This window comes from Cebus imitator, unplaced genomic scaffold, assembly GCF_001604975.1.
Source record: "Cebus imitator isolate Cc_AM_T3 unplaced genomic scaffold, Cebus_imitator-1.0 Scaffold94, whole genome shotgun sequence".
In the NCBI taxonomy this organism is placed as follows: domain Eukaryota; kingdom Metazoa; phylum Chordata; class Mammalia; order Primates; family Cebidae; genus Cebus; species Cebus imitator.
In genome coordinates this window covers 5,070,124-5,088,477 of record NW_016107409.1, presented here as the reverse complement: position 1 = coordinate 5,088,477, position 18,354 = coordinate 5,070,124, and positions in this window count along the sequence as shown.

Sequence of the window (18,354 nt, the reverse complement as noted above, 5' to 3'; positions counted from 1 at the left end):
TCATTTGAACACATTCTACTGCGAAAATGTGGCTCTGCGTTGTCACTGCTGGTCAGTTATGGCTGGCTCTAGAGACAGCAAGAGGCAAATATCCCCAGGCTCTCTGGCTCACTGTCTCCATAGACCTTTTAGTGAGAAGGAAGGTCTGTATTCACAGGGCCCGGAAATGCCTGGGATGAACTTTGCAGAAAGCAGGAACAGAGTGAGAAGGAAAGAGAATGCACTGCTCGAATACCAGTATCTGCTCGCTGGCGTCCATGGACATTTGTTTGTTCTAAAGTTCCTAAAGCAGCCCAGAGTTGTCCATGAACAATCCTTCAATTGCTGAAGGATTGTTCTAGTATGACTGAGAGAGGCAAAATAGGGAAGAGATTAAGAGAACGAGCTTTGGAACCCTAAGGTTGAGTCCTGGCTCAGCTGTTCATTTGCTGTGCAACCTGAGCAAAGTTAATTAACCTCTCAGAGTGTCATCTGTAAAATCAAAACAATTATAAGGTGATTTCAAGAATTAAAAAGAATTTCAAGGTTGAGCATGGTGGCTCATGCCTGTAATCCCAGCACTTTGGGAGGCTAAGGTGGATGGATCACCTGAGGTAAGGAGTTCAAGACCAGCCTGGCCAACATTGTAAAACCTTGTCTTTACTAAAAATACAAAAATTAGCCAGGCATGGTGGTACATGCCTGTAATCCCAGCTACTTGGGAGGCTGAGATAAGAATCGCTTGAGTGAGCTGAGATTGTGCCATTGCCCTCCAGCCTGGGTGAGAGTGAGACTCTGTCTCAAAAAAAAAAAAAATTCTGATTTTGTTTTAATTTTGAAGGCTTATATACAAATTAAAATCTAGAAAATTTTATTGAAAAAAAAAAAAACAAGCAACAACGACGACAAAAGAATGAAAAAGAATTTTAGTTAAAACTTTGGCACATTGCCTGGGACCCAGTAGTTGGTAATCAGTGTTGGTGGCAGTGTTGGGAATGCTGGTGACTATTCCTCTCCTTTGAGCTTCGTGAGGCAGGACTGGTTGGAGTAGGTGAGAGATGGTGATATTGGTACTCTGGTCATGGTGAGGGCAATGAACATCTCCTAACAGAAATGAACGTTTTTGGGCTAACTAGATTTTGAAAATTCTGTGATTAAGCTTTGTTGATATGTAATAGAACATTTTAAAGGGCACTTTTTTTTGAGGCAGGTCTTGCTCTGTTGCCCAGGCTGGAGTGCAGTGGTACAATCAAGGCTCACTGCATCCTTGACCTCCTGGGCTCAAGCAATCCTCCATCCTCAGCCTCCCAAGTAGCTGGGACTACAGGGGGATGCCACTATACCCAGCTTATTTTTGTATTTGTAAAAGCACTTCTCATGAAACTCGTGGGTGATATTTTCTTTGCATCTCAGGAAGCCACTTCAGGATCCTGGTGTTCTGAAGTCAGAGTACCGGGCAGGAGATAGCCACCCTCACTGTCACTCACTTTATCTTTCCAAGTATGCCCCAGCCAGGCTTCTTCTTCATTTTTTGCCTCCTAGGCGCATTCACCTCTGCTGACCTAGGGACTGAGGTCATTTTAGAGAAAGAGTCTTCCAAAGGGAAAGCAACTCTCTGAAGCACCAGACAACTTTCAGCCTGGTTGAGCTATGAGAAGGGTTCTGACCCGAGCATGCCCTGCACTGAAATCCCATGGGAAAGCTGGACTTTCAGAAACTCTAGCCACACTCTCCCCAATGCACATCTGTTAGTCCAATGCCAGTCACCAAAAGGATGCCACCCAGCACTAGTGGAGATGGAGCAGAAACAAGTGAGCCATGTTTGGAGCAGACCCGGGGAATTCTGTGGAAGAACTTCCAGGGGATGCCCCTGCTGCCTGATGCAGACACGGCCTGAGGGCTGATGGTGTAGGTCCGAGTGTGGTCCTGTGTCCCATGCTTTCCAGTTTTCAAGGGCATGCACTGAAACTATCTAGTTTCATCCTCAACCAAACCCCAGGAGAGGGGACGGACAAGCCCTTAGAGCCCATTTTATAAACAAGGACACAGAATCAGAAGGTTTACATGACTAGCCCAAGGTCCCAGGCTAGGACACAGCCAGCAGAGGCCAAGATGCGGTCTAATTGCCAGTTCATCCTTTTTTTCTTTTCATTTGAAAGAGGTTAAAAAATAGTGCCTGCTAAAGAGCTTTCCCTAAGGACTCAAGGCACATCATTAATAGCATCGCATTAATCCTCACATTCATTCTGAAGCAGCAGGTGGCTAAGATTATAGTGATTATAATGATAGTTATCATCACATAGAATTACTAGAACCCTGGGGTACAGCTTCCCTAATGCCATGCTTTACTGTGATGCATATGGGTGCATAAATATATAATGTACACACACACACACACACACACTCTCTCTCTCTCTCTCTCTCTCTCTCTCTCTCACTCACACTCCAAATAGCAACCAGGTAAGAAAGCTTTCCTTAAGTGTTGAGAATGAAGCCTGAGATCCCAGCATGACTAAACAGGAATTTCCTAGGATTTTCTGTTGCACAGGTGACTAAAACACACAAGGGAAGTTAAGACAATTGGAGAAAGTTTTGCATATCTTCACATGCTCAAATGCAGGCAGCAAATAAAGACGCTAGTCTCCTCCTGGGCTGGAAATGTGAGGCCCTGTCTTCCCAGGAGAAGGAAGCCAGTGTATTGAAGCCCATTCAGGCCTTCTGGGCTCCCATCTGGATGGTAGGGAAGTGAGTGGGTATCCTGCCCTGGCTGTCTGCACTGTTCACACTCAGAAGGTGATTGCCTGGACGCAGTGGGAACACGGTGAGCCTGTCAGTACTGAGTCCTGGCACCAGGCTGCACTTAGCTCTTTCAGTCTGTGATGCTGTCATGCAGCTGAAATAAGGAGAGGGTGATGATGGAAAAGAGGTGTTTGGCTTCCCCAGAGCAAAGATCATAAAAGGAAAAGCCCAAAAGTTGGTGCCAGGGAGCCTGGAGAATGGTGTTCCTGGAGCTCTGCCCCCTAGGCCAGTTTGGTGACCACAAGCCCTTTTGCCCAGCATTACAGAGTCATTCATTCTTTCGTTCATCATCCATCTTAGTCAGTTTGGGCTGCTATAACACAATACAGATTCAGGGGCTTAAACAACAGACATTTATTAGGTTGTTGCAAAAGTAACTGCAGTTTCTGCCATTTAAAAGTAATGTTAAAATACTCCATTACTTTTGCACCAACCTAATATTTCACAGTTCTGGAGGGTAGGAAGTCCAACATCAAGGCACTGGCAGATCTGGTGTCTGATAAGGGCCTGCTTCCCAGTTTGCAGACAGCTACCTTTTTGTTGTATCCTCAAATGGCAGAGAAAGGGAGGAAGAGAAAGATCTAGGTTCTTTCTCTTATAAGGACACTAATATCATAAGGGCTCTACCCTCATGACCTCATCTAAACCCAACTACCTTCCAAAGCCCCGCCTCTTAAAAACATTCCATTGGGGGTTAGGATTTCAATATATGAATTTTGGGGTGATACAAAAATACAGTCCATAACACTCATGCATCTATTCAAGAAGTGTTTTTGGAGTATAATTCCCAAGGAGCTGACAGTTCAATGGGAGAAAGTGACAAGCAAGTTGGCAATTATATTACTGAGGAAAAGTGCCACAGCGTGGGGTAGGCGCTGGGTGTCAGGAGATATCAAACAGGAAAACCAGTGCCATCTCAGGGAATCATGGAAGGCTTTTCAGAAGTGACCTCTGGGAGGATGAGCAAGAGCTGGGCAGGCAAAGATGAGCAAGGGAGCAGGCTTGCAGCCGAAGAGACAGCACATGTGAGGGGCTGCTACCCTAAGTAAGCTTCATTCTCTCTCCAGCCTAGTTCCCAGCCCCTCCCCACAACCCTACACTGCTCAGATCTTTCTGTGCTGCTGGGGAAGTCATGAGTTTATTTGCTTCCAAAGTTCTAGTGTTAGGCTGGTGCAAAAGTAATTGCGGGTTTTGCCATTGCTTTTTTTTTTTTTTTTTTTCCCCTGAGACAGCCTCCCTCTGTCACCCAGGTTGGAGTGCAGTGGCGAGATCTCAGCTCACTGCAACCTCCGCCTTCTGGATTCAAGTGATTCTCCAGCCTCACCCTCCTGAGTAGCTGGGATTATAGATGTGTGCCACCATGCCCACCTAATTTTTGTATTTGTAGTAGAGACAGGATTTCACCATGTTGGTCAGGCTGCTCTTGAACTCCTGACCTCAAGTGATCCACCTGCCTTGGCCTCCCAAACTGCTGGGATTATAGGCATGGGTCACCTCGCCTAGCTTGCCATTACTTTTAAATGACAGAAACTGCAATTACTTTTGCACCAACCTAATAGAGCTTTTTTTTTTTTTTTTTTTAAATTAACCATTTCAAACAATTCCAGCTTTTGTTAGAGAGGGACATTTCCTCTTTCTGGAAGTGAAGGTTAATGAAGGTTAATTTTATGTGTCAACTTGGCTAGGCCATGGTTCCCAGATACTTGGTCAAATGCTAGGCTAAATGTTGCTGTGAAGGCGTTTTTTTAGATGAGGTGAACATTTAAATCAGTAGACTTTGAGTGAGGTAGGTGGCCCTCCATAATGTGGGTGGGCCTTACCCAAGCAGTTGAAGGCCTTAAGAGAAAAGAGACTGAGGTCTCCCAAGAAGGGAGGAATTCTGCTACAGACTGTCTTCAGGCTTGGGTGGTAGCATCAGCTCTTCCCTGGGTCTCCAGGCTGCCTGCCTGCCTGCCTGTCCTGGGGACTTTGAACTTGCTAGCCTCGCATGAGCCAATGTCTTAAAATAAATCTCTCTCTTTATATATATACACGTGTGTGTGTGTGTGCATATGTATGTATGTGTATATATAGATATCATATTCATTCTGGTCTCTGGAGAACCGTGACAAATACCCTGCATAAACCCAGGTCTCTTTAGGTTGCTGGACTCATATGAAAGCATTATATCTTATCCACTAGGAAAGACCATGCTTCCTGGGTTTTCCTGATGATTATTCACTCCATGATGTGAAAGGGCTGAGGAGGAAAAACCCAAACAAAACAAATTTCATTTCTACCCCAGCCTGAAATGAGCCTCAAGTCCAGATAAGTCAATTAACTTCCTAGAATTCTGTTTCTTTATCTGCCACACAGCCGACAGGCTGGTAAGGTGACATGGCAGTATGGGGCATCCCCACAACAAAAATCGCAGCAAATTGGATTTGTGTATTGTATTTCAGGAGCCAAGGCCCACACGAAGTACATGGCGTGCCATCTCATTTAATGCTCACAGCTAAGCCACGAGTTAGGGACCATCATCGCCCCATTCTAGAGGTGGGGAAACTGAGGCACAGAGAAATGTAGCTGCCATGCTCAGGCACACACGGGCAGATGGAGGCAGGATTGGAGCCTAGGCAGCTGGCCTGAGCCCCTCTGCTTCACTGCTCTGTGAGGCCTGATTAGGACCTGAAGGAGGTGACATCAAAGCTACCTCCTTGCTGATTGTCTGTCTGTGCCACCGCATTGTGCAACTCCAGGAGCCCTTGCCTCTATTCACAAGGACTGCAGAGAATACTGCCCTGCAGCGAGTGGTACCCTAGAGACCCTGTTTCTGCTGGCCTTTTCATCTTAGGATTCTGCTGACTGAACTGGAATAAACACATGAAGTGAGGTTAATTCAGAAAAACACAGCAATATCTCAGCCAGAGAAGACAGGGTGTGTATAGCCACTTATTTCCACTAACATATGGACTAGAAAATAATGTGCATCTATTTTTAAAAGCCTTGTGATAAATTACAACAGCCGAGTTATGAACCCTGAGGAATGGCATTCATTCAAATGTAAGTGTCAACATAGCACTCACAACCTCAGCTCCCCCCGCCCGGCGCGCCCGTAATCACGCTTCCCCCAGACAGAGGCTCACTGCACTGCACTGCGCACCGTGGCCGCCTTGCGGCTGTGCTCGGGCTGCCCTCTGACATCATCCACATTCAGCAAGGGCCTTTCTTCACTCTGGGGGGCATTTAACTGCCCCTCACCGGCTCCAGGACAGCCAGTCCAGTGTGACGGCTCAGAGTATGACAGCCGTGGGGAGAGAGGGCCCACAGGAACTACGCACGCCCACAGGTAGTAGCAATGAGCAGTAATAACAACAACAATAACGTATGGAGTGATTATTGCCAACCAGGCTATTATTTCACTGGACCAGGTACGATTATTTCATTGACAAAAGGCTGTACTACGTAATGAGTAGAAATTTGCACTAGGCAATGAGATGCCTCCCGCATCCCGTTTCCTCTCCTTACTAGCTAATGCCTTAATTTCCTCCTGGGTAAAATAGGAATAATAATTTCACTGGCGTTCTAGTATTACTCTGAGGATTAAATGAGTTAATTTGTTAAAAGCACTTAAAATAGCGTCTAGACAATTGTAAACACACACACACATACACACAGTCATGCACTGCATAACAATGTTTAGGTCATATACAATGGTGGTCCCACAAGATTATAATACTGCATTTTTACTGTATCTTTTCTATGTTTAGATGTTTTTAGGTACACAAATACCATTGCTACAACTGCCTACAGTATTCACTGTAGCCACATGCTGTGCAGGTTTGTAACCCAGGAGCAACAGGCTATGCCCTATGTCCTAGGTGTTGAGTAAGCTAGACCATCTAGGTCTGTGTGAGTGCACTGTGATGTTCACAGAATGACAAAATTGCCGACTGATCCATTTCTCAGAACGTATTCCCGTAGTTAAACAACACACAATTTTAGACGGGCCAAGTCTTTCAAGGTATGATTAAGTTAAGGATTTTGAGATATGGAGATATGCTGGATTCTATCTGGGTGGGCCCTCATGCCATCATGTAAGTGTCCTTATATGAGGGAGGCAGAAGGACCTTTGACACAGACCTACAGAAGAGAAAGCAATGTGAAGACAGAGCAGAGAAAGATGTGAGGATTCTGGCCTTAAAGACTGAAGTGATGCAACCACAAGCCAAGGAATGCCAGCAGCCACCCAAAGCTGGAAGAGGCAAAGGATGAATCTCTCTTAGAGCTTATATGTAGAGAGAATATATATATATATGTGTGTGTGTGTGTATTTTACTCTTCCCAACAATCCCATGAGGCAGGCAACATTGCTGTTCCCATTTTAGAGATGAAAATCTGATCTGAGGTCTGTTTGCACCCTGAACCTACTCTCTTACCCACTGTGCCCCTTTTGCTGTCTATTGCATGTATGAGGAAAGGCCCCCAGCTTGTTATCCACATTGCGGAAGGTGCGGTAGGTACCCAGCCTGCATCCCTTTGGTATTCACTGATGCTCAATATGTAATGCCTTCCTACTGCCAGTTCCTGCAACTCTGTGCCCTAGGGGCAGCTATTGACAAATGATGAGCAGAAATTGGAGGAAAATACCCCGATGCCTCCTCTTGAGCGGAATGACTCTGAGGCATCTTACATTACCTCCCAGGGTCCCCAGGGAGACTGTGCCCCAGCTGCCCGCAGTGGTAACTTGCTTGTGCACGCACCTTGCATGGCTTCCTTTCTGTGTCTCATGTTCTCATTCCCCTACTGGTGTTTCCTCAGGCCACCTTCCAAATAAACTACCTGTGTTCATGTCCTTGTTTCAGGGTCTGCTCCTGGAAGAACTCAAGCCAAGACACATACATATTCATTGACAAAAGGCTGTACTACATAATGATTAGAAATTGGTACTATATGCATATGTATATTTGCTACTTTCATGCATGTAGTTAGGTTAAATAATGACTTCTAAAGAGATAATTGTTTTTTCCCTATGGCTGTTGTAGTAAATTACCACAGACTTGGTGACTTAAAAACAACAGAAATTTATGCTTTCAGAGTTTTGAAGGCTAGAAGTCTGAAATCATTATCACTGGGCCAAAATCAAGGCGTCAGCCGAACTGCGCTACCTCCGGAGGCTCTAGGGGAGAATCTGTTCGTCTTCCAGCTTCTGGTGGCAGCTGGCATTCCTCAGCTTGTGGCTGCATCCTTGCAATTTCAAGGCCAGAATCTTCAAACCTTTCTGTTTTCTGCCTTCTCTTCTGTGTGCCTGTGTCAAATCTCCCTCTTATAAGAGCAGCAGTGATGGCATTTAGGGCCCACCCAGATACTCCAAGATATTCTCACCCTATCTAGATGGTTAACTTAGTCATAGCTACAAACACTTTGCCACATAAGGTCACATTCACAAGTTCCTGGGATTAGGAGGTGGACAGAGGTGGGGATCATCATCAGTTTACCATAAGATAGCAATTCATGCAAAAACATTTTACTCTTAATCCTTTTCATGTGCTAGGGTGTTAGGGATATGGAGATGAATGAAAAGCAGTCTTTGTCCCTTAGGTGCTCATACTCTAATGGAGAGATGGACAAGGAAACCCACCTTTACAGGGGGCTGGCTAAATGCTGACTCAGAGCCATGAAGAGGGCTCCGGCTGCAGTGTGCATGTGATGGCTCAGAGCACCGGGACCAGCTTCTGACCACGCATGACGCTGAGAAGGGAAGAGAGGCCGGTGTAGAAAGTCAGAAGAGCCTGGTCCCAGATGGCCCTGTGCTGTCACCAAACCATCAGGGACTGGTTGCCTCCAAATTGCTTTAATATAGCAACACAATAAATTTTACATGAGCCATTGTCTTTGTTTTGTTGGGTTATTTGCTGCTGGACTTTGCATCTAACAGATACAGGATGGGAAGAGCATTTAAGGAAGTAAGGAAGAAGAGTGTGCGCTCATTCACAGAGCCAGGAGGCAGCCATGGCCTCGGGCCGCACAGTGCCGGACTCCAACGGCTGAACGGCACAGGAAGGAGAGGGGGTCTTTGAGGAAGAGTCAGATCACCATGGCCTCTACAAGAAACCAATAACTGCAAACTAAGAAAAAAATAGCAAGGAGGAAATCAGACTTTGGAAAACTAGAAAAAGGAGGTGGTAGTAGAAGTTGGTATTCAGAAGGAACATAATTATTGGGTGGCCACGCAATGTGGCTTTAGAAATAGCTTTCTGGTTGCTCTGTGCTCACAGGGAAAACGGGCCCTGTGTGTCGGAGGGCTGGTTCTGGCTGCCCTGGCAGTGCCCTCCTTGGGGGCAGGGTCTCCAGGGCTGTGTGTGACCTACACAGACCTCACTCCGGTGATCTGGTCTCTTCCCTCAAAGCCCCAAACCCACTTCCAGGACCTGCAGAGCTTCGGCCCTCCTGTCTTGGTCTATTTGTGCTTCTATAAAGAATGCTAGAGGCTGGGTAATTTATAAAGAACAGAAATGTGTTTTCTCACAGTTCTGGAGGCTGGGAAGCCCAAGATCAAAACGCCAGCAGGTTTAGTCGTGTGGTGAGGGCTGCGGTCTGCTTCCGAGATGGTGCCTCGCTGCATCACCCCGGCAGGAAACGAACGCTGCGTCTTCTCACAGCAGGAGGAAGAAGGGCACGAGGGCCTGACGCTGTACGAAGCCTCTTTTATAAGGGCCTAGATCCCATTCAGGTGGGGAAGAGTCTGCATGGCCTGTGTGCCTCTTAAAGGCCCCACTTCTTAATACCATCACAATGGCCACTAAGTTTCAACCCCTGAATTTAGGAGGGGCACATTCAAACCACAGCACCTCCCCAGATGGCTCACAATGCCACAAGCAAACCCCTAAGCCAAGGGATGGTCAAGAAGCTCTGTTGGCTGGGAGACAAATGAAGCTTTGATGAGTGGGCCAGGGTGCCATGCAGGTGAACCCCCTGTGGTGGGGATGGAGCCAGAGACGGGACCAGAAGGGACAGGGCTGCGGGCCAGGGGCTGCGTCTGCTCACACCACTACATTCTGGTGAGGAGCTCCTCGGAATCTAGGGATTATGATTGGAACCTGGTCTTCCCGATTGTTTAAGGCCTGTGCTTGTAAAGGTAGAAGGAGAGAACATATTTTGTTTAAGATTTTGCTCACTTGATTGCTAACTCTGAAGTGCGCAGACATATGGTACAGTGTGGGTGGTACAGCCAGGCAGTTTCGGAGGACTGCTGAGCAGCAGCATACCCCCCTTCTCCCGCCACCCCGGCCTCCTCTTCCACCAGCCTCCAAAATCCCCTCCCAGAGCAGACTCTGCCTGGCTGCTTCTGTAAGTCTCTGGGTTACCTGGGGCTTCTCTTTCCCCTCCTCCCCCAGATTCTCGGGCCCTTAGAACTAAGGGAACCAGGCAGCTCCTGGGGCGTGCGTCCTGCTGTGTGACTGCCTCTCCAGTTTCTAGGAGGCTGATGCCTGCCCTCTGGCTCTCTGCACATAATATTCTCTTCCAGGAATGTCTCCTCCTCCCTCCTCCCCAGACTCTCCCACCAAGGTCTGTTCTTTCTGCATATAAATGCGTATCATTATGGGTTGAATCGTCTCCCAAAAAGATGTTCCATCCCTAAACCCCAGTACCTGTGAACCTGCGAAGGTGACCTTATTTGAAGATAGGGTCTTTACAGATGATCAGATTCAGATGAGGTCATTAGGGTGGGCCCTAATCTAATATGGCTGGTGTGTTTGTAAAAAGGGGAATTTGGAGGCAGAGACAGATGTAGACACTTCGGAAAGATGATGTGAGGACGCAGGGAGAACTCGCCCTGGAATGCCCAAGGCTATCAGAAGGCAGGAGAAAGGCCTGGGACAGATTCTCCCTCATGGCCTAGAAGGAAACAGCTGTGCCAACACCTGGACTGTGAGACAATCAGTTCTTGTTATTCAAGCCATCTAATTCACGGTACTATGTTGGGGCAGCTCTAGAACTCTAACACAGGTACTAGTAGCCCAATTACAGTGTCACATGTATTTGAGTTCTTGCCTTCCCAGCAAAGCCACAAAAAGAATGAAAACACCCAAAACCAGAATGCCTCTCCTCCTCCAAAGGATCACAACTCCTCACCAGCAAGGGAGCAAAGCTGGATGGAGAACGAGTCTGATGAATTGAGAGAAACAGGCTTCAGAAGGTGAGTAATAAGAAACTTCTCTGAGCTAAAAGAAAGTGTTCTAACCCAATGCAAAGAAACTAAGAACCTTGAAAAAAGGTTTGACGAAATGCTAACGAGAACAAACAGCTTAGAGAGGAATGTAAATGAATTGATGGAGCTGAAAATCTCAACACGAGAACTTCGTGAAGCACACACAAGTTTCAATAGCCGAATTGACCAAGAAGAAAGGATATCAGAGGTCAAAGATCAACTCAATGAAACAAAGCCATCAGTTCTTAAGGGCCTGAACCTATTGCCCCACCGTCCAGTAGAGTGCCTGACACATCGTAGGCCATCAGAAAAATTTGGTGTCATAAGACTAGTTAGACTTCAAGGTGGAAAATCACCGCAGAGAATTTTAACCATTGTCCTAATTAACTATAACAAAGATGCTAATTATGAGCAAGTGCTATGCAAATGACTCTGTGGCCCTCTTAATTATATAATTACCTAGATATGGCCCCCAGGAAATAACTGTGCTCAATTCTTGGGTTGAAAATCAATGAGAGTGGGGCCAAAAGGCAGTCAAGAGACAGTCTGTTGCTCAGCAAGTTGGGTAGGAAGAGAGAACAAGAACAAATATTCACTGTGACATATCTGAAAGTTCTTTTTCATTTGCCAAATTGATTTCTGCTGCTTCTCTTTCAGTACCGCCCTCCACAGGGCAGGAGGAGGGGCCTGAGTACCAGCCAGGCGAGATTTATGAGGGTTATCAGCTGCCATTGCAGGGAATGCTTCACACCTGTGTCCCCCCAGTGGGACTACACACCTTTGCTCTTGTGGCATGTGTCCCCTGAGGCAAGTGACACATGGACCCAGGGTGTCTTGGAGAAATCCAGCTCCTTGGCGCTCCCAGTCCAAGCTCGCCAGCACCATCCCTGAGCTTGCTTAGCTGGTGTAATAGAGAGCTTTTCTGAAGACACTGGGGTCTCAATGCAGACCTATATGGTGTCCCACTGCCGTGACTCGGGAACAGAGAACGGAAAAACTGCTGTCTTTCTGGAATGTGAGCTGGGAACTTGTTCTCCTCTCCAATATCATTTTCTTAGAGGTGAACATATCTTCTCAGCAATCATTCATTATTTTTTCCAAGTATAGTAAGACAGTATATAGGATCATTTGAAAACAGACTGAGCCGAAAGGACTTTTAAAATAATTAAATGCATTTGAATTTGAGTCTTTTCTGAGCTGAGCTTCAGTTATGAATTCAGTAACTAGAGCGATCAATGCTGTGAAAATGTGAGCTAACATTTTCATTATCATATATATGGAAAAGGCAAAACATTGTATTAATAATGATTGCCTCTGGACGGCAGGATTATGGGTGATTTTATTTTCTTACATTGTTGACTTCCTAATTTTGAAAATGAACATTTATTTTTTATATAATCAGAAAAAAAAATGTTACTGTTAAAGGAGTTGAAATCCTCAGCCAAGATGACAAATGTCTGCTGTCTGGGGGCTGGGTGTGCCGCAGGCGTGGGACAGAAGCTCCTCCTCGTCCTGAAACCGAGCTGGTTTTGAAGTGCTGTGCCCTTCACTTCACTGCCTGCCCCATGGCCTCCAACCCCAGCCTCAAAACTTATCTCCATGAGGTTCTTTTGATTTCCTTTCTTAATGAGAAAATGAAGAGCGAAGACTATGAAGTCACCCTAAGGTCTATCCTCGTGTCACCCTGGAGAGGGACCAACACTTGAGGAGCTCTTTGAATCCTTCCCTCTTTAGACAGAAACCTGCTCCTTAGATTTAACCCGTCCCTTCTGCTCCAGATTGAAGCTGTTAGCTCTTATTTGAACCTCGGTAGAAGGTGGACATCCTATTCCATGATAGTCCTGGGTCTACTTGAATAGTAAAATAATTACAACTCGTATTCTCCTGACACTTTAGAGTGGTGGTTTCTTAATTGTACCGGCGCAATCGAACTGCCTGGGGAGCATTTATGGAAGACCACTGGCTGGCCCCACCCCAGAGTGCTGACTTTGTGGGTCTGGGGTGGGCCTTACAGCTGGAGTTCTGTAAAAGCTCCCCTGGTGATTCTAATATGCAGCCAGAGCTGAGAACTGCTGCTTCTGAGTTTTTAAAGCACTTGTGCTCTATTTCAGCTGATCCTCAGAACCACTATAGGCAAGGCGAGTCTGCCCTATTTTCCCAGGCAGGTCTTTTTATAGCATTACTTTAGAAACCTTAAATCTCAGCCTACTTCTGGAGTTTTTCCAATTTTCTTTCCCTTCTTGAAATTTACCGTTGATATGCCTTTCAGCTTTAAAATTCTGCAGTTGTCTGAGTGTAAACTCTCAGCCCTAGAGAGCTCCGTCTATTCTGTGATTCTCCAAGCACTTAAAAGATTTTGGTCTCAAAACTACTATCCAAAGACACCGGGAAGCCTGTCCTGCTTCTCATCACCCAGCACTACCCTACCCTCTCTTTAAGACAGGTCAAAAGACGCAAAGGCCTTCAGGGCCAGCAGGCACTGCTCAAGTGTTAATCTGTGGGTTGCTTCTATAGGCCTGACAGTATAGGAAGGGGTAGTGACAGTGTCTGTCAAAGACCTGGGCTGTGACCTGGGTGTGACCTTGGGCAAATGACTGGCTCTGAGCCTCAGCTCTCTCCTCTCTAGTAACATTGGGACCACTTTTAAGACATACATTGTTTTAGATTCAACGGTACATGTGCAGGTTTGGTTACATGGGTATCTTGAGTGATGGTGGAGTCTGGGTTTCTAGTAAACCCATCACCCAAACACTGAACATAGTACCCAATAGTCTACATTACAAAGTCCACTGGCCTTACAAAGGTCAAATATCCATTCTTATATGTCTAATCTTCACCGATCTATAATTAAGGCAATTTTTACATCCCATTTGTCAGAAATAAAATGCTTGTTCCTCATGCTGCAAAGAAATACCACTAGAACATAAATTTAATTTTCTCAGCAAGGCAAATTAACTTCTGCATGGAAGGGTGTCCGCTGTATGGCTAGTTGCCACGAGAGAACATACAGAACAAAGGAGAGTGGAAGTTTTTATTCCTGAAGTGAGTCCTGCCTCCATGTCCTTTCCCCACTGGCTGGGGTCAGACCACACAATCTAAACTAGACCTGACTGGCTAAGCGTTTAAATTACCTTATACAAGGTGGGCATGTAAGGGAGAGAAGGGAGAGGGGTAAGGGGTCATTTGTGGCAAGTTAGAGAGCCAGTCTTTCCCCAAATAAGGGAAAGAATGTGAGCTGGGTCCTGATAATGCCACTGGTGCTGTGGCATGCCTGGGCATGGAGTATAGTCAGAAAGAAGGAAAGGAGAAGAAACAGAAGGGTGGGGCTAGGGGGTACTGGGAATGAAAGAACAAAAGATTAACCAGGCTATTTGAAGATAAATCTTACCATATCTCACACCATTTTACATACTAGGCAAATCTGACTTAGGTTAAGTGAACTTCAGTTTAAGTTAAAAAAAACTACACAAGTAAAAAGTGGCAGAACTTGGTTTTAAAGTCAATTCCGTTTAGTGCCAAACCCTTTATTTGTCCACAATGCCATATCAAATTCCCTAAGAGTGTCAGTAATGTTAGCTGCCTCAAATGGTTGTAAGTCAGATTGAAGGTGGTCAGGCCCACGGCCCGTTGCTGCTGTCAACAAAGCACTGCTGCCCTTAACAAAAACAGTAACAGTGCCCAGCATGGTCCGGGGCAGCCTCCACACCCGCCACCTGTCACGGCCATTTTCTTACCCCTTTGTGAGCTGGAACGCTCTGGGCCTGACCTCATCTAATTAAAGCAGAGTCTCTGGGGTTGAGACCCAGGTTTCAGCCCTTCACCTTGGTTTAAAGCTCCCTAGATAATTCTAATGTGCAGGTGGAGTTGAAAACCACTGTTGGAAAAGAGACCGTGCTAAATGTCTTCGGACCTCCGGGCACATAGAGCCTGGCACGTAAAGAACGTGTTGTGGTACAATTTGTTAAGGTGGTGCGCCGGAATTGGAAAATCCAGGTTTAAATCTCTATCACTTATCAGAGAAGCGGACTTCTTTGCTCTGAGCCTGAGTCCTCATTTATTAAAAAACAGAAACCAAAAAAGAGGCCATCCTGGACTCTGCAGGGCTGTGCTGAGAAGTAACAGAGTACCAACGCGTGCACTGATGTGTTCACTGCGGTGAGTGCAAAGCGGTATGCAAACGTACAGCAGCATGACGTATCATAGGTGCTTAATAAATATTTATCGATTTCCATGAGATCTTACCCATCTTTTGTTCACCCTTAAACATGAAGCCGGGGGAAATAAATAAGAAATATAATTGCACCTCACACTTCAGGACTCCCCAGGTATCTCGCATTAATAGGTCTCTTCAGCTTTCCTCTAAGTGCTAATAATTCCTGGGCGTTTTGATGGGAGTACTTTCTCCCAAAGATAAATTGACCCCAGCTAAGAGCCAATCTCCTACCCAAATCTCATTACAATCAGCCTTGATGGCAGACAGGATTCAGAATGTAACAAAATTAGAGCTTTTAAATCATTATCTCGATTCTGGAAGCACTGCGTTAACAGATGGACATGTGGGTGATGGAGAAAAGGCCTCACACCACATTCCTCTCTAGAAAATGGATTTTCCCCAAGCCAGGAGCACAGCCCCCAACCTCACCTGAGACGTGTGCTTAGTGTCGCCTTGGAGGGAGTGACATCTGAACTGACCTTTTCACATCTTTGTGAAGTAGTCCTCCTGAGGGTCCACTTTGCCTAGCTCACTTTTCTGTGGAAGATAACCGTGGGGAAATGTAAAAAGCTGTGTCTCTCAGGAAACATCTTGGTGAGCAAGGAGTTATTAGGGCAGTACTTTCTGTTGCTGCTTTCCCGGGCTCTGAGCAGCTTCCTCATCTGTTCATTCATTCAACAGCATCGGTGCACACCTGCAGTAGGTTATGTACCTGCAGTTGAAGGCCCAGTGACACTTCTACTTCCTACACATCTCCCAGATCAGCTCCGTGTTTCCCATCTGCTAGCCTTTTCTGTGGTGTGAGTCCTCTTTATTTCTTTTCTGGATTTTGTCACGGCCTTTAACAGGTCTCCAGCCACCCCTCCCCTAGGTGGTCCTTGAAGCTAACACCCTGATGGTGCCCTTCCTGATCACTCCCTTGCCAGAGAATTTCTGAGGATCTAGGGCAGGGTCCCTTCGCAAAGACCCCCTGTGTCTGGGTGCTCACATCACACCTGCTCTGGCCACATCCTGTGTGCCTGCGACGTTTCTTTGTTTTGTAGGATGGCCCTTCCCCAGCTCCCCTGCTTCCTAGGCCTTGTTCTCTGAGTTACAGCTTTCCTCCAAAGGCTTCCTCCCCTGACCATGAAGACCAAAACCCAAGTCTCTCAGCATTCAAGATCTCTGCCTTCCCCGCACCGGCTTTCAACGCTCCAGCCCTGTGTCTTTGTTTCCTGGTTTCTCCTTAGCCTTTATCTGGAGAGCGTTTTCCCTTGAGTCTTGTATGGCTGGTTCCATGTGTATTCTTTTCATTCAGATGTGAGTTCATGTGACACTTTTCTAAAGAAAGCTTTCCCAGATAAGTCAGTCCATAGAGGCTTGTTTTAGTTCTCTGTAAAGCATTTAATATTACCTGATATATTTATACTATTATATTCTTCTTCTCTGGACTGGACTGTAAACCCCATGAGATCAGACCTGTTTATGTCATTCACTAATATATCTTCAAAGCCTAGGATGCTGTTTGGCATATAGTAGATGCTAAATAAACATTTGGATGGATGGATGGATGGATGGATGAGTGGGTGGATGAGTGGGTGGATGAGTGGGTGGGTGGATGGATGGATGGATGGATGAGTGGGTGGATGAGTGGGTGGATGAGTGGGTGGATGAGTGGGTGGGTGGATGGATGGATGGATGGATGAGTGGGTGGATGAGTGGGTGGATGAGTGGGTGGATGAGTGGGTGGATGGATGGATGGATGGAGCACTCCCATGGGTCAGGCCAGGGGACATGGTTTGCTTCTGATAGCTCATTTAGTCCTCCCAGCAACCCAGCAAAGCACTTATTATTATTCTCATTTTGCAGATGAGAAAACTGAAGTGAACTAGCTAGACTCTTTGAGGGCCGTGGTGATCTTTTCTTCTGATGATCTTCACCTCAGTGGTGTCTGGAGTCGTTCCTTGTCCTTAGCAGGCACCAAGTGAAGGCATGACAAAGGAACAAATGCTGCTCTGGAAGCTGCTGGGATTCTGTGGCAGCCCACTTTTCCTTTTGCAGTCACATTCAGGTAACACCAAAATGTAACCACAGTATAAGGAAGGCATAGTCACTATTTTGTGAGACTCAAAAACTGCTATCCCAGCTTATCTAATCAAAGACAGCCCAAATTTCCTCTCAATCCGGGCTGAGCTTTGCGTGGAATTAGGTTAGAGCCAGGACATTTCCATCGGGAATCAAATGCAGCCAGGACCAAGGCTCTTTCAGGGGGCCCGAGGTGAAGTCCATGACAATAAAGGTCTCTTTCAGTAAGTCATTTTCAACAGTGTACTCTGGTATCCTGTAGGATTGAATTCCGGTCTCATTGTCATGCATGATGGTGAAGGAGAAATCTGCCTACTGTGCAGAAAAGCCAGCATCTAGACCCACGTGCGGTTTGAAAGGAATCAGTCAGTGAAAACAAGTGGTATTGACAGAATAGTTAGAAAGGAAGGGAGTTTTGAACAGAATTAACTCTTTTTTTTTTTTTCTGCAGAAAAATGGCATTTAAAAAAATCCACCCTTTTCAAACTTTCAAAGCAATAGCTTACATAACTAAGTTAATAATAGTTAATCTGGAATTACCTCTGATTGAGCACCAAGACCTTTCATTGGCACCACAGTGCTGTGAGGTAGATGTGTTGATTTCAGCCACTTTGCAATGGAGTAAACTGAGGTTTCAAAGGATCAGTAACTTGGCTCAAGGGCAAAAGAGCTAGCAAAAGTCAGCGAGCTGACTGACTCCAAAAATCGCTGGTGTATAAAAAGCATTCATCTCAAGTGTGCAGCTTGGTGAATTTTAACATATGCATGACCCAGTAACTACCACCCAGATCAAGATATAAAGCATGGCTTGGCGCAGTGGCTCATGCCTGTAATCCCTGCACTTTGGGAGGCTGAGGTGGGAGGATTGCTGGAGCCCAGGAGCTCAAGACCAGCCTGGACAACATAGAAAGACCTTGTCTCTGTAAAAACTAATAATAATAAAAAAATTAGCTGGGCATGGTGGTGTCAACCTTTAGTCCCAGCTACTTGGGAGGCTAAAGTTGGAGGATTGCTTGAGCCCAAAAGGCAAGGCTGCAGTGAGCCATGATCGTGCCACAGCACTCCAGCCTGGGAGACAGAGCAAGACCCTATCACAAAAAAAGAAGAA